Source organism: Diachasma alloeum, unplaced genomic scaffold, assembly GCF_001412515.2.
Source record: "Diachasma alloeum isolate Michigan unplaced genomic scaffold, Dall2.0 Dall_scaffold_00593, whole genome shotgun sequence".
NCBI lineage: Eukaryota > Metazoa > Arthropoda > Insecta > Hymenoptera > Braconidae > Diachasma > Diachasma alloeum.
In genome coordinates, this window is record NW_021680725.1 from 60,516 (window position 1) to 67,765 (window position 7,250).

At 38.0% G+C, this 7,250-nt stretch overlaps 2 long non-coding RNA genes across 2 annotated transcripts; both read left to right on the plus strand.

Moving 5' to 3' along the window:
* The first annotated feature begins 1,030 nt into the window (after positions 1-1,030).
* Positions 1,031-2,417, plus strand: LOC107043519. The gene is made up of 4 exons (XR_001461243.1): positions 1,031-1,206; positions 1,486-1,583; positions 1,677-1,920; positions 2,336-2,417. It is a non-coding gene; the product is annotated as an uncharacterized LOC107043519 (long non-coding RNA).
* A 226-nt stretch (positions 2,418-2,643) lies between these two features.
* On the plus strand, positions 2,644-5,405 carry LOC107043518. The gene is made up of 3 exons (XR_001461242.1): positions 2,644-2,732; positions 2,939-3,133; positions 5,232-5,405. It is a non-coding gene; the product is annotated as an uncharacterized LOC107043518 (long non-coding RNA).
* The last annotated feature ends 1,845 nt before the right edge of the window (positions 5,406-7,250 follow it).

Consider the following 7,250-nt stretch of genomic DNA (forward strand, 5'->3'; position numbering starts at 1 on the left):
CCTGAGAACACGGAATTAAAACACCCCAAGTCCTCAAAGTAATCCGATCATTCTGTTTGGGACGCCGAAGCGTCCCATTCTCTCGCTGTTTCAGATCTTGTCCTCACAAAGTACCCCTATAATCCATAACGGATTAATGCCACTTACGACCATCGTCGAGGATCGGACGATTTTCATCCGCTCGACTCCGGTGCCTGTCACCGACTGTCTCGAAATCTACTAGGGCCTACTCCCCCTAGTCTGAACATCTCAGCGGCGGTGAGTCATCCGTTACCCCACCACCACCAATCAGCTCGACGGCAATCGAGGGAGCGCTAGTCCTCTCACCTAGCCGTTGGTCCCTAGTCTAAGTCGATAGCGCCTCTAGAATCGCCCAGTTGGAACGCCAGTACGTTGGCCCGTTTCGCCCAAATACAGCTGGGCGAGTTTCTAGATAAGGCGACAGGGTATCGACAGTCTCTCTATAATGTTCAGAAGCATGGTTTCATCCAAACCACGCCTCTTGGCATTATTTGATTGGTCTATTCACCTCACGCGCGGTTTACTTAAACCGCCGTTCGATGTCACTCTCATCTCTCGCTCAGCTTCTTCAGCTAGCGTTAGATGTCGCTCTCCTTTCTGTCCCCCACTCTAACCATTCTTGTCTCATGGGTTTTCGTGTTGGTACAACAGTTTACAGTAACGAGAAAATCTTGTTAGACCAGTCATTGTTGTGTCTCTCTCTGGTTGCACCTGTGCTCGTTGTCATTACTTCAATGTAGAACGAATTTTTGGCTTTGATTTCCTTCTCTGCCATATTGCCAGTGACTCGTGAAGACGTATTCCTCTGTTGATAACTCCTCGGCTCTCTGTTTCCCATAGTCCAATTACTGCGACAATAACGCTCTATCTGTCCAATCCCATTCCACTTGTAACATCTCACTGGTGGTCTCGAGGGGATGGAAACTCAGCCTTCCCCCTCCACTTTTATTTGGCAAACGGGCTTTCTCACGTTTGCCAACCGAATTTCATTCATTTTTCATGGTAATCCTGACCCCGCCGCCATATTGTTTGACGTTATTCAAGACGCCATATTGTTCCGTTGTTGTTTACCTCGAGTGACAATTTTTACTACGTGAATAATTAATAATTATTAAAGGTGATTAATACAAAACTGAATAGTGAGTTTATAGAGGTGAAAGGACTAAGTGATTATTTCGAGACATTGTAAGTATAATTGAGTGTTATTACAATTTATCTTATGGAAATTTCTGAACTTTTTTACAAAAGTTTCTGGCTTGTTTTTCTTTAATGATAATGTCGATAGTTGATAGTTAATATTCTTACAATTTCTATGTTACATATATGATAGTAATATATAAATATATATATTGTTGTCTAGTATTACGAATTTCCTTGTTAATGCGTGCTCCTCTGCAGAACTGTTCGAAGTTAGGTTATTTTCAATTTCGATATTGCTAGCTCATTATTTTTCATTCTGTGCAGATGCCGAGAAATTCCAGGTGTGTGGTCCCGTATTGCGGACACGTTCACCATAAGAATAAACACTGTATTTTTGCGAGCTTCCCAAAACAAGTGGATCGGTAATTAATTTGTTTAATAATGACAGAAATTTCCGGATTTCTTAATGGACTCAGTCTTTACTTTAGCATTTTGTGTTTTGCTTTGTGTGTAAGGAGTGGGTACGGAGAATAGGAGTAAATGAGTTACGGAATTTATCAGTGGAAAGACACAACAAAATACGTTATGTTTGTGGATGTCATTTCACTGTTGATCAGTTTCGAAATCCATCCAAGAAGAAATTGAAGGATACAGCTGTACCATCTGTGTTTCATTCACAAGTTGTTCCTCTTGACGATGAGCTTTTGCAAAATTTCCCATATCCTCAAACAGTCAAGAATACTCTCCTCCCCACAGAAGGTAGATTATGCACAAATTTTTATCCAGATGAGCTATTGTGGGCTAATGTTTCTTCACAGATTCAAAATTGAAATAATTTCTTTTTCTTATCATTCTTGTGTGATGATTCATTTCCGGATTTCACAAATCCATCGATGGGTGTCACCAAATTAATAATTCGAGTAATCAAAACAAAACAACTTTCTAATTAAGGGAATGGTTTATTTATTTATTTATTGGGGAGCTGGTAGCACGGGGTAGTGACTTCAACAAAATTTTAAGAAATGCAACTTAATTACACGGGACACCAATAAAATTTAAGAGAAAGAAATTCATTCTTGAGTTAAACATACTTCAGAAAGCAAATCGTGAACATTCTTTTCACGTTAGAATTATTGATACCTGCGTTATATATTATCTTATTTAAATTTTCTAGCCAAAAGAGTTTCCATACCTATGGAAGATTTGAGGGCGCTCTATGCAGGAGAAGTACATCTCAATAAAATCAAAAAATCATCAGGTAACTATGACGAAATCTCTTGGCATGAGAAATTCCACTATTCAGCAGATAGAACTTGTTCTTTTCAATTATTCTGCAAGTGCTTATAGCTCATAGAACTATTATTGTTGGACTATCAAACACACGTGATTGCATTGAAACTCACTAATTTTGTTTTTCTCTTCCCCATTAATTAATTCCAAACGTTCAAGAGAAACTCCAACACCATTACCAAAGGCAAAACTTGAAGTGTCAAGAGATGCACAAACAATTCAATGTACTCCTTGCAACCAGCCACCATCGAACGTTGAAATTAAACGTATTGATGACTCTGGTAATTTCTCGTCATTGAAACCTTTATTATACTCATAACCTTTGAGTGATTCTTTATCAACGTTCTGTGTACCTCATTTTGTGAGTCAAAATTGGTCTGATGTTGCCAAGATTCATTCAATCATGGATATTTTATCATCATTCCCCTATCATCCACAGTTTGCAGTCAATCCTTTTGTCCTCATTCGTTCTGTCTTTTAATTACAGAAAATATCCCTCCACTAATTAATATTGAGATTGTAAACGATGTGCCTGTCCACATATCTCTGGTATCATCAGGTGATATCCTTGTGGATACAGCACCAGTCAGGGACCTAGTCGATGATCAACCAAGATGCTCACATGACAATGCTGAAAAGCCAGCGGTATCGAAACGAGTCCTGAGTGACAATGTATCCTATGGTAAAAGAAAAATTTTTTTTTTTCATTTTTTTATGACGATTTGGCAATCTATTTTGTTTGATTGTTCAAAACGCGAATTTTTATGAGCATTATCCAAGGATTGTCGATTTTAAAATTTCACTAAGGCCCGGTTGCACCAACCCCTGTTAGGTGAATTTAACAGCCTGTGATACTAACAGACTGTTAAAATTTTACTGGTCCAGTATCTCCCCAGTAAACCACACAGTAAATTTGAGGATATATTTAAGTACTTGTTCCAGTTTGGTACAGATCACATTATACATTCAGACATTTTCAACAATTTAACGTTTCAATCAAATTACGTGTGAAAATTAAAAAAAAAACATGGATATTTAGTTTCAGTTAAATTACATTTTGTAAATAATTATTATTCTTTCAAACATTCCCTTCTTGCAAATAAATAATTAAAATTGTTTAAACTTTCGGAAACCTTATTTTTAGGTATGAAATCGATTGCTGGTGAAATTCTGAACGTTAATAAATTTGTTAGGATTTTCAAAAAAATCATTGCAGGGTGGAACACTCAGATTTTGAAGAAATTTTTCATGAAAAATGATCGTAATCTTCAAAAATCGTATCTTTTGAATTATTTTATCCATTTTTCACCAGAAGTTGACTTTCTTCTTTATCTCAGATTCTTATGCCATAAATTTGAAATAATTCATGGATATCGAGTTTCATTCAAATTCCATTCTGTAAAGAATTTTTTTATTGTTAACATTTCCTTCTGATAAATGAGTAATTGAAATTGTTTGAAGTTTTGGGAACCTTATTTTCTGTGCATGAAAAGGATTTCAGGTAAAATTTTGAAAATTTATGAATTTGTTACGATTTCGAAAAAATTATTTTCAGGCCTTTAAATGGATTTTTTATAAATGAATGCATTATATTATATAATAATTATTATCCATAAAAAAATGGTCGTAGGGGACCTAGGGTAAAGTTAAACGCCGGGCTAAATGAAACGATGGCAAAAAGCGAATGTTGTAAGGATATTTTCCCGGGTTGTTCACCCAGGAAAAATCCAAACTACTTTTTAGCCGTCTCTATCGCTCAATAGTCGGGCGCCAGCCGAACCTTCACGGGAGGTTCGACGAAAACCGGCCTCTGAGNGCCTCGAATCATTCCGCCGAGACTAGATGACGCCGAACACGACGAAGTCGTCACCTCGCGTTCCGAAATAACTCAGATTTACGCGCGGGGGATGCAGGGACATCCCCCTATATTCGCCGCCACAGTTATCCACCAGGCTACGCTGAGTAAACTCCTTACCATGGCTTCTTCAGCCATCCACCACTTCCAGCACACCGAGAGATTATTTCAACCTCTCGGTTCAAGCGCTCGCGTGCGACTCACGTGGAATCTTACTAGGGCCTTGCCTCCTAGTCTGGATATCTCGGCGATGATAGGTCATTCCGTTACCCTATCCCCACCAATCAACCCGACGGGATCACGGAGGTACCAGTCCTTTCACCTGGCCGTTGGTCCCTAGCCTACTCCAACATAGCCTATAGAATCGCCCAGTTGGACGGCCTGTACGTCGGCCCCGTTTCCCCTAGCACATGCTGGGCGAATTCTAATTCGGCGATAGTCTAAAACGCCCTCCACACCTCCAGGGGTCGCGGTTTTACCCATAACTCGTTTTACTTTGTCGCGCCGTTTGACTTCGCTCCACTCACCCCTAATTTTCAAATATTGTAATTTTTCAATTATTTTATCAATTCTGTTTCAAAAGCAAACTTCCCAATTTTTTTCCAGAGTTTTTAAGTTTCCTAAAACTTTAAAATGAAAAATCAAACTCAAACCTTTCAAAATTAAAAAAATTAAATTATTGCAAACTAATTGAGGATTACTTAACAGACATTTACCGGGGGGATAAATCTCTCTTAAGTATACTCTCGATAAACCTCCAGTAACATCCGAATAAAATTTATCAAAAATTTACCAGAGGTTTACTGGCTGGTAACTTTAACAGAGGGTGGTGCAACCGGGCCTAATCCATGGAATTCCCTAATGGAGTCATTAATTATGATTATTGCAGTGCAATTGAATGATGTTCTGATTTTTATTTCTACAGATGAAATCACCGAAGTGATTTATCCATCAACATCAGCAGAAACGCCCAAAAGAAGAGCAGCGGCAAGAGAAACGAGTCCACAGAAAGAAGGAGGGACTTCGAATCACACACTGCTGAATAAAAAAACATGGGGGCTGATGGCCAACAGAGATATTTCACCCCTTAAGGCCCATATTTCCTCTCACAACGTTTTTATCTCTGTATTAAATAATATTAGATGATTAAATAAATGAGAAAACAATGAAAAAATAATTAATGAACTGCATTTATTTATTAATAAACTGAAATATTCTCTTCCTACATTTGATCCTCCTGATACCTCGCTTTTTCACACCATCCCCATAAAAATGACTAATTTTTTCAAGGATAAAATTCAGCAGAATGATAATTGATTCTGCTTCCATTATTCGACTATATATAGAGAATAATGAATAAACTGTATGAAATGACATAAATGTCCACGAACGACAATTGAAATTCATTGATTTTGGACGTCCTCTACATAGGAATTATAGGAAAAAGAACCATAAAGATGTCATTAATACCAAAACGATAATCATTGCATGTAATTCAGATTTATTGAGGATTATTTCTAAAAACAGAAAGGTATAAGTATGACATTTCATTTGGTGATTTGCTTCTCATAATATCAACAAGACTGAGGAAGAATAATTGATATATTTCTCTTTTCTTCCGTCCATCAATTATATTTTGTTTGATTATTCTATCAATAATTTACTGCACGTCCAAAAAATTATTCATTTTATTATTATTATGATTTCGTCAGGGATATAACTAAAAAGTAAAGCACCAACAGCGTTTAGCACCGAATTCGAGGACTTTTTGTCAGTAAGTTGGTGCCTCCTAGAGACCCGCTAGCCAAATAGCCAGGTATAGGCATTTACATTGAGTTTCCATCCCCTGGGTGGTCTACTTCGTTTATTTGGATTCTCCACTGGTCTCTTTGAGTTTGTTCATTGTTGTTGATAATGATAATTATTATTGTACCTCGAGTTGTCAAATCCGTTATGTCCCCTCTGACCACCTCGTCCATGACGAGCGTTCCTCGGTCCCTGAGAACTGAAAGCTTGAGCTGAATTCCTTGGGTCCATTTTTGCATTTTCTTTCTTCTGAAATTCCACCAGTAACTTCGATTTCACAAATTCAACAGTTCTGTCCTTTACTGGTAACGCATCAATTAAGTCCACCATCCGTGAGAGGCTCTCCGGTAACGCCAACTGTAGATAATTCACTTTATCCTCCTCACTTACTGCTTCACCTGCATTTTTCAGTTCATTCACACACTTCTCAAACTGATTGAAAAATTCCAGTGGATCACCACCTTCTTTAAATTTCAAGTCCAATAGTCTCCTCTTCTTCAACAACTTAATTATACTGTTTTTAACCAAATACGTTTGATCCAACTTCTGTAACATCTTTTTAGCTGTCTCCTTCAATTCTTTCTCCTTCCAGATTTCCTGCGTGATATTTTCTGGTCTTTCATCGAGGTTAATCACTTCATCACATTTTTTCCATTCAAGGAAAAGATTCAACTTGAATCTTCATTTCGCGTAGTTCTTCCCATCAAACACTTGCAATTGGATCTCGTCGTTCTTCACGGACATCTTAATCACGTTCTACTAGTCTTTACGCTTCTTTTAATGTTTTTTTTTGTTCACTAACCACGCTCTGCTACCATGTTTGAATAATCCACATATCATCAATTTTCAATCTGTTTATTTAAACCTTAGAAAAACCTTAAATTAACGATATTATTCAGACAGCCTCTTGTTGCGTCATCCTCACTCAAAACCGTTACACACATCGTTTTCTCAACTTCTCGAAGCTTCTACGATGAGGCTGCCCTCTATCATAGACGAATCAAATTTTATTTGAAATCATATTTTCCAAAAATGGGGTACACTCAGCAAATAGTTTCCAGTTCGCCGCTTGGTGGCGCTAGTGTTGTTTCGGACCCGTGGGCGCTGGGCGCGTTGGGTGGCCGGGGGGGGGGGGGGG